The following is an 8,946-nucleotide window of genomic DNA, read 5'->3' as shown; positions in this document are numbered from 1 at the left end:
TTTTGGAATGCACATCCGTTGGAAGACAATGCGTGTAAACTCGGAGCAACGTTGGGTTGCATACAAGGAGACGGTGGCCGAATCACTAGACAAGGCTCTTGAGTTATTTGCAACGAAGAAGGTTGAGTCAAGTTTGCATTTGGACTTGAACCGGAACCCCTCCCCTTTGGTTGCTAGTAGCCCCCCACCCTTGAAGCAAGATGAAATTGTTGAACCTCTTTTGACCCAAGAAGTGAGGCCAACATTGAGCCCATGTAGAAACAACCAAGATGAATCTTTGCAAGAGGACAACGATGAGTATGCGGACGATGACAATGAAGTTGATCTCCATGACAACAATGTGGGTGATCTCGACAAATATCATTTGCAAGAGACAATGGACCATTCCATCCCTTTTTCCCGTGCATATGCATCGGACTCGGATGACGATGGTCCCGATGAACAAGTTGATGCGGAGGGGTTCACGGTGAAGGAGGCCGAAGCTTTCGAGAAGGTATTTGGTCGGGATCATCGGACTATATTGTTCAAGGATGTTAGTCTCACGGATGAAGCCGTGGTAGATGGTGGCCAATGTGTAGCTCTTGGGGTTAGGCCAAGCTCTCACCGTGATTTGGTAGATGACAAGAACCGGATTGCTAAAGGTTCTAAGTTCGACAGCTTGTTGGATTTGAAGATGTGGCTCGACAACTACTCGGTTACGCATTATCGTCCACACAAGGTGGTGCACTCGGACGTCAATGTGCGCTACACGGTTGCATGTGCATGTGAAGATGAAAAGGAGGTCCAACTTGGACTTTCAAGAGACCGTGGTGGTGGTAGAGGTCGTGGAAAGGAGGTCCAACAAGGAGTGGCAAGACGCCGTGGCGGTTGTCCGTGGATTGTGCGTGCAAGACCATGGAAAGGAGGTCCTACTTGGCATGTAGTGAGTTGTGTGCCAACTCACATGTGCCAAGGCAAAAGGGTGGATGGCAAGATTGTGTCCCAAGACCACAAACAACTCACGTCCGAGTTCATCGCTTACAGGCTCTCGAACTCAATATCCACACTTCCAACAATGAGCGTCCAACATGTCATTGACCTTGTGAAAGCCATCTTTCATTACCAGGTGAAATACGGCAAGGCATGGAAGGCGAAGCAAGCCGCATTTAAGATGTTGTATGGTACATGGGAGGAAGCATACAACCGAATCCCTAGGTTGTTGTTAGCCATGGCCGCGACAAACCCGGGCATGGTTCATGTGGTCGAGCCTCATGGGCACCAAACAACGGTTCATGAAGGAAGGAAAGTCAGAGTATTTGGCCGTGCTTTTTGGGCGTTCGAGCAATGTGTGAGGGCTTTTGAACATTGTAGGCCGGTCATCGCAATTGATGGCACGTTCTTGCCGGACAATACAAGGGCACCTTGTTGGTTGCGATAGCAAGTGATGCCAATAACCGGGTGTTGCCATTGGCATTTGCTTTGGTTGAGGTGGAAAACAATGACAACTGGGAGTGGTTTCTGCATCTTTTGAGGACGAAGGTGTTACCCGCTCAAAGGGAATTTTGTGTCATATCGGATCAAAATCAAGGAATTCTTAACGCCGTGGAGATTGACATTCCCGGGCATGCTCCGTTGCACCATCGATGGTGCATGAGGCACTTTTGTTCGAACTTCTATAGGGCATGTGGCCTTAAGGAGTTGGCCGATAATCTTCAAGATTGTTGTCTCGCTTTCTCCGATAAGCGAATGGAAAAGCAAAAAGGGCTAACCACAAAGTTCATCATTGGAGCTGAAGGGATCACCGAGTTGCCTTTCCTGACTAATGCGTTGTACTGGTGCTGGGCTACCTCATAAAAAACGGTGGGTTCTTCCAGAATCTCCTCAGCATACGCCGGCTGGCATACCTCCACGCGGGTACTTGCAAGAAACCATGCGAGATAGTTGTTGAACGCGATCGGGCAGTGCTCACGAAGCTGGGCTCGTTTTCCAGCCCTTGCTTGCTCCACACTAAGAGCGAACTGCACGACATACTTCCTGTGATGGCTGGCCCAATCCTTGATCTTCCGCTGCTTTTTCCTATCCAACCTGCAAGTTAGAAACAAGATATTAGCATCATCGAAACCGTCGAGAAGCTGCTAAGTGCTCAAGGTTAATTATATCTTACGCGTGTAGCAACTTGTCCGTGTCCTCCCACTCCGGCGGGTGTGGCTGGAACAAACCAAACTGGCGGAACACCCGATGTGGCAGGTGAAGCTCAACCGCCCAGTTGCATATCAGTGGGCACCGCATATGCCAGAGATCCCTATCCCTAATGCACATCGGATTAAGCCTGAACTCTATAGGGTTACCAAAACTCTCTCCTTTTCCATACGGCTCCCATTCCACCTGCAAAATGGGATTGAATGCAAAATTGATATCGAGTGAAGATACAAGCATGATAATCACCTATGCAAGGTCGGTTCACCTGCTCAGGCGTGATCGCGTCCAGCTCGCTCTTGTACAACTTGTACATTACAGAAGGATCATCCGTCATCTCATTTAACACATCCCACTTGTAAGCCCAAGTGGGGAGCCGTAGTGGGTCGTCTTTATCGTCCCAATCCTCGTACTTCACGGTCTTAGGTCGTCCAACCGGCAAACGCTCCCAGCTCCATATGGAAAGTGCGAGCAGACAACCACCAATACCTCCAGTGTGCCTACAACTGGCATCGTCCAACTGCACATAAAAAAGAACATGGTCAAATTTGCCGCAAAAGCGCATTGATAATGTATCAATGAAGTGAAAAGGAAACAACTTCATACCTGTCGATACAAGTAAGCTAGTGTCGCCGAACCCCAACTCCATTTGCTATCGAAGACGGTCAACGCCTTCAGCCACATCCATGGAGCATTCTTGCATGTGCCATCAGCAAACATTGTCCTCGATACCACGTACCACATGTAGACACGAGCATAAGTCTTCACCATGTCCTCATTAGCATCATCGGGGCAATGAGCGAAGTGCGATGATATCCACGTGAAAGTAGCGCCCGTTGCGACTCTTTCCTTCTTCTTATCTTCCCTTTCTGGCTCCCGAGGCTCCGGAGGAACCATGCCGATAAGGGCTTGCATCTGCGCGCGCCACCCTTCAGAATCGGTGTTCATACATAAAGGATTGCCATCGATAGGAAGACCTGTGATCATAGCGATATCCTGCAGCGTCACGGTCATCTCCCCGGTCAGAAGATGGAAAGTGTGTGTCTCCGGCCTTCAATGATCAATAAGCGCGGTGAGTGCTGCAGCATTGTTGGGTGGCGTCGACCGGCGGACCAACTCAATGAAAGGGAGAAGTCCTGCCTCCCTAACATAAGGTGTGTACCGCTCATCATAGCTCATCCCTCCAAGGCTGATCCCGTGAGACCGAAGCTTCAGAGGTGCAAGCTCCTACAAACAAACAAATCATAACATTACATATGGGGCATTTGTGTTTGAACAAACATACGAAATTCATAACACCGGCCACTTTCAGTATTACCCGCTGCTGCACCGACATAGCGTACGACCGGTGTTGATGGTCCCAGTGATCATCGAGAAGCCAAACCATCCTAACAATTTCAACAAAGCATTCTTGTCAACACGATTATCTTTTCAATTCAAAAAAACTAAAGTAGGCCTACTACATGCAAGATCCAAAGCATATGGTGCTTCCCCCTACTTGGGCCTACTTCATACAAATAACATGTCAATCTATGTATCCAAACTATAACATGTCAATCTACTTCTCCATACAAAAAACATGTCAATCTACTTCTCCATACAAAAAACATGTCAATCTATGTATCCAAACTATATAAATAACATGTCAACCTATCTATCCAAACCACATTCTAATCTAACAAGGGTTCCCCAAATCTAATATACGCAAGATTCAAACAAAAGTTGCCCTAATCTAATACATGCAAGATTCAAACAAGGGTTCCCCAAATCTTCAAAATATAATATTTTCTATGGATAGAAAGAAGGGGATCGGAGGAGAGTACCTTCTATGATGGATTGGTGAACAAATGCACGGACCAAATCGTCAGATCGGAAGGATTTGGGAGAGGGGATTGAGAAGGGGAGTGCAGATGGCCGCCGCCCTTTTTTCTGTAACTGCCAATGGGGAGGGTGGGGGAGGAGAGGGCTGGCGCGTTTGCATATAAGTCACAGTGCAGCGCCTAGCCGCTAGGCGCTGCACATTACACGTGCAACGCCTAGCGGCTAGGCGCTGCACATTACAGGTGCAGCGCCTAGCTCGGAGGCGTTGCACGGCTGGGTGCGGGTCCGTGGGCTGCCACGGTGGACAGTGGTGCAACGCCCCGGAGCTAGGCGCTGCACCGTAGGGTGTGGCGCCGGCGTGGCGGGCGCTACACAAAAGGGTCAGGGGTGTGAAATAGTTTCGCAACCAGTTCATTCTGTGATTCGCCTTCGATTATAGGTTAAAATTGTCAAATTTGCCCTTGTTGTGTCGCACGCTGACCGGATCGTGCGTCGTGGGGCGCCACAGAGGAGTTGGCCAGCCCATATGCACCCGTTTTCTACGCACGCGCCTGCGCCGTACCGAAGACGGGTGGGCCGCTCCTTCCCCTGGTCCCACTCCGCTGCTCTAACTGCATGTCCCGTCGTGTGGGTTAGAGTTTTCTTGGGTCAAACGCTTTTGTCCGGTCGTTCCTCACGCGCTGCCCGCGCCGTGCGTCGTGGGGGAGTTACTGCTTCCTGCGTCAGGTGCAGAAGCGATGGACCGACGCATGTGCACCCGCGTTTGTGCTGGCGCAATGACGGGTGGGCTGCTGCTATTCCTGGCCCCGCTTGTCGGCTGCACTGGTTGAGCGTGTCATGGGTTGCACTCAGGATAGGCCCGTCGCGTGCTGGGTCGTCGCGTCGTCTGTTGCGCTCGCGTGTGGGGTCATCGCGTGCAGGACAGGTCAACTCATGCGTACTCGCCGGGTGCACACCCAGCGCTTCATATGGCTCAGACCCGTGCATGGCCCCATTCGTCGGTCTCTTCTTTTGTTTTTCTTTGCGTGCACGATGTGCAAGCTTTTAGCTCGTCAGGCGCGATTCGCGGGAGGGAGATGTTTTATGCTCCTGTTGCTATTTCCTCCTCTGGCTCGTTGGGTGCTGCCGCTGCAAGTGGGTCTATTTGTTTTCTAGACCCACCCATCGGTGACTGGCTATGAATTGGTTCGTGTGAGTTCTTCCTGCTGTTGCGTCCCATCCGGCTTTTGGAGAGAGAACCGGAGCTGAATCCTGCATCATGGGTTGTGGCCTACTCCATGCGACCATGCCGCGTCACGTCTCGTCTTTTTTTGTGAGCCGTCCGTGACCATCGCTCCATGTTTTGCCCTCTGGCTGGTGGCCCTTGTTCCCTTCTGGTCCCGCACATCAGCGTCGTCCACTTTAAACCGCCCAGAACCCTAGACGTACGACGGTGCAGCGTCGTCCTCTCCCAGCCGCCTCCTCTTCTCCCTCGACCTCGCTCCTCTCGCGCCGCCCGCCTCCTCTTCTCCTTCCTTTCTGTGACTCTGGATCGGGTGCGCAGTCGCCGCCGTTTATGTCCGCACAGCCGACCAGCTTCGCGGTGCCCGGAGCACCTCCTGAGTTCGTCCTCCCTTCCTTGCAGCCCTGCTCTCATTAGGGAAGGACGGATCCATTCACCCCCTCGCCCGGCATCGCTCGGTGAACAAGACAGACGAAATTGATGTGCGTTTCCTCTCCTCTCGCCCAACGAAGGCGGAAGATGCAAGCGGTGGCTCCTCACCTAGCCGTACGGTGATGGATTCAATGGAGAAGAGGAAGCATGTTCCCTCCATTACCTGGTTAGTTGCCAATGCTCACTAAATTTGCACCTCTGCCATGTCTAAATTTTGTTGCTTCTTCTGCTGTCATTTTTTTTATTTGTAAACGTAAATGAAACACATACACATTTTGTATTTTCTTCTTTCTTATGGCTATGTTTTTCTTTTCTTTTGTTTACTGATTTGTAAATGTAAATGAAACTACTTGTCATTCAGCCTGGTTCAGTTTTTGATTCCATACAGAAAAAGATGAGTTAAGATTGGTATCTGATGTTCATGTTTGTCTTTGCCTAAAAAAACACATGATAATTTTATATTTTAGTCTGGTTCTTAGCTTTTCTTTGTTTCAGCCAATCTAAACTGTAGTCGTAGTAATACAACACTGCATTCAGAAATAGCAAGAGGAGATAAAGCTTGGTGTTGCAACTAGGCCGGTGGTGAATCTAATTTTTAGAACTGACCGTGCTTCAAAGTTGGATGTTCTCCTGAGGAACCTCATTGCATCTATAGATCAACAGAACAAACACCTAAAGGCCCTAAGATCTTTACTGTTATACAGAATTTGTTGTCTGACTGTCCAAGCGAATTGGATCACCTCGCTATGGAATTAGGAGAAGTCAGTTACTTGATCTTGACTGTTTACTGTTCCACGGTTTTTCAGAGATCTAAAAGACTATCAGGATACACAAATTCAATCTGAATTCTGGAAGTACGTGTTGTTCTATGTTCTTGGGCATGTAGCAAGCTTAGAAAAAACACTGCCAAGCTTGCGACAGAAAAAGATACAAATGCTCACAATTATTATCTTCTGGTGACCATTTTAGGCTTGTTTCAGGAAGTGAGTATGCAAGATAACTTCAAGCAAAGTGTACAGAGGCTGCAGCTGAAGCTGGATTTTGAAGGTTGCAAGTTGGTGGGTCATCAGTTATTATTAGGTTCAATCCCCTTTGCCATGTAATATTGTGGCGACATTGTCTCTTTTGTATAATTGTGCACGCAGGATTCTATTGGAACAATCACTGAAAATGATGAGAGAGTTTGTCTCACATGTGCTGCTCACTGATGAGAAGTAGATTGAAGTGAATCGTGCTAGAGAAGAAGGAGCGGTCGGGAAAGTACACCAGTGATGCCCTGCAAGTCGAGCAACAGGAAGCTAAGGAGATGCTCAGTGTAATCCCTGAGAAGCAAAGAGCGAACCAAAGAACATGTCCGCTTCAAGGGTAAAATCCTCTGTAATCCCTAATTGTGCTTTTGTGAAAATATGATTATTGGGTCCTTCTTCTTAGGTAAAGTTTCTTTCTACAACTCATATAAACACATGTGAATGCACATATTTTAGATCTCATATGAAAGCAACTCAATTGTACACCAAAAGATAGCTACTGTGTTAATATAGCTTTCTCTCATGCCTTGCTCAATTGCGCAATTGTACAGTTAAATGCTTATCTCACATAAGGAAGAAAACATAGAGCTGCTGTGTTGATATAGCTTTCTCTCATGCCGTTCTCGATTGCACAATTGTACAATCAAATGCTTATCTCACATGAGGAAGAAAACTTAGTGTGGCATGTTTTACGGAGATACAAATATATAGATGGACATAAAGAAATTCTATTCGAAGCTGTCTAGCTGATTGAGTGAGCTAAAACGCTCGAGCCAATCCTTTGGATATTAATATCTCATCTTGCTCTGTTAACAAATTACTTGGTTTTCTAGGTGCACCAGGAGTAGTCTGATGATAAGGCTGAAGCTATTTCAGCAACTGTTGAAGGAAAGAATGATAAGGCTGACCAGTGTTAGATGACCAAGACCAAAAACAAAAGGTGCCAATTCTTATACTGTGTGTCTACCTCTGCGTTTTTAAGCCTAAATAGACATAGCGATTGTTCATCTCTGACCAGAATAACTTCTAAAAAAGGAGCTCTACTACTGGAAAGGGGGAAGGGATATTAAAGAAATCAAGACAGTGACTACTCTGCGCCAGCTATGCAGAGATTAATTACCTATAGGTACAACCCAGATATGTTCTCATGTGTTGTTCCTAAATTCATCTGCTACAAGCATGCTTTAACTTTGTGTTATGTCCTGTGTTTCACTGTAGGTTACCTATCCTATAATATTAGCTTCTCCTCGATTGACATCTCAAGAGGAAAACGGTCATTCATGCAACTAGGCTCACCATCAACAACGCTCCGCTACAATGCTCTTTGACCAGCTTCAAGAGAGTCTCTTAATGCGTCTGCTACTTGCATGAACAAAGCCACGACCAGGAATTATGTAACCAGTGAACTGAATGCTCCTTATTAAGCATGCTCTAAAACTAGAGTCTTTGGCTGCTCAGGTAGCTATCTCAAAGCAAAGCAAAAACAAAAACTCCCGTATATTATGAAGTGAACTCTAGCTTATTGTGCATGTGTTGCTTGACTATGGTTCGTCTTTCTATGCGTGATATGCTGCTCCATAGCCTACACACAATTTCTTCTTGAGATAGATATTTTTGGTTGCCTTTTTTAGTCACCTCTGCCCCTATTTGTTAGTTTTTTTCCTAATTTAGACTCTGGTGGTCTTCCTTTTTTCACGGCGTTTAGGGATCTGGCCCATTCGTGTTTTTGCTTCTGCCCATTAGGCCCCTTCGTGGCTATGGCTTGTATCCAAGACACGTTCGTGTGGCATTCAGGGTTTCTTCCCTCGTGACGTCTTGGTGCCCAAGGATTATGCTGTGGTATTCTTCAACCAACCAAATTAGAATGTGTATATATATCTCTCATTGTGCACAACAAGACACCATTTTTTTATCATATGTACTTTCCTACAGCTAAACTAACTAAAACATATATTTTCTTTTAAGTGCGGCTTTGTGTTATTAAATTAAAATGTGTATATACATCTCTAAATCCTAAACCCTTAAACCATGGATATTTTGTTTCATCGCGAACATGGGTTTAGTGTGCCTCTGCGCCATTTGGTGCAACGGGTCCACTTGTATACCACAAGATGGGCACCGGAGGTGGGCCGGGCTGAGCACAACCCACCAGGGCGTGCCTGGCCCCCAAGCGCGCCCTGGTGTCTTGTGCTCACCAGGTGACCCCTCTTCGGTGGTTATTTGCTCCAGTATTTCTTATTTATTTAATAAAAAATCCTCGTGAAGTTT

At 47.2% G+C, this 8,946-nt stretch overlaps 1 long non-coding RNA gene across 7 annotated transcripts; it reads left to right on the top strand.

Annotated features, from left to right (window-relative positions):
* The first annotated feature begins 5,409 nt into the window (after positions 1 to 5,409).
* Positions 5,410 to 8,261, top strand: LOC109784929 (uncharacterized). 7 transcript variants are annotated; one of them, XR_012184512.1, is made up of 7 exons: positions 5,410 to 5,531; positions 5,621 to 5,816; positions 6,635 to 6,708; positions 6,796 to 7,015; positions 7,512 to 7,618; positions 7,714 to 7,804; positions 7,897 to 8,261. It is a non-coding gene; the product is annotated as an uncharacterized lncRNA (long non-coding RNA). The 7 variants fall into 7 exon arrangements; XR_006663986.2 differs by having other exon boundaries at positions 6,631 to 6,708; XR_012184511.1 differs by having other exon boundaries at positions 6,620 to 6,708.
* Positions 8,262 to 8,946: the final 685 nt, after the last annotated feature.

The sequence above is a fragment of the Aegilops tauschii genome, chromosome 5, assembly GCF_002575655.3.
Source record: "Aegilops tauschii subsp. strangulata cultivar AL8/78 chromosome 5, Aet v6.0, whole genome shotgun sequence".
In the NCBI taxonomy this organism is placed as follows: Eukaryota; Viridiplantae; Streptophyta; class Magnoliopsida; order Poales; family Poaceae; genus Aegilops; species Aegilops tauschii.
This window is presented reverse-complemented; position numbering and strand designations above follow the sequence as displayed.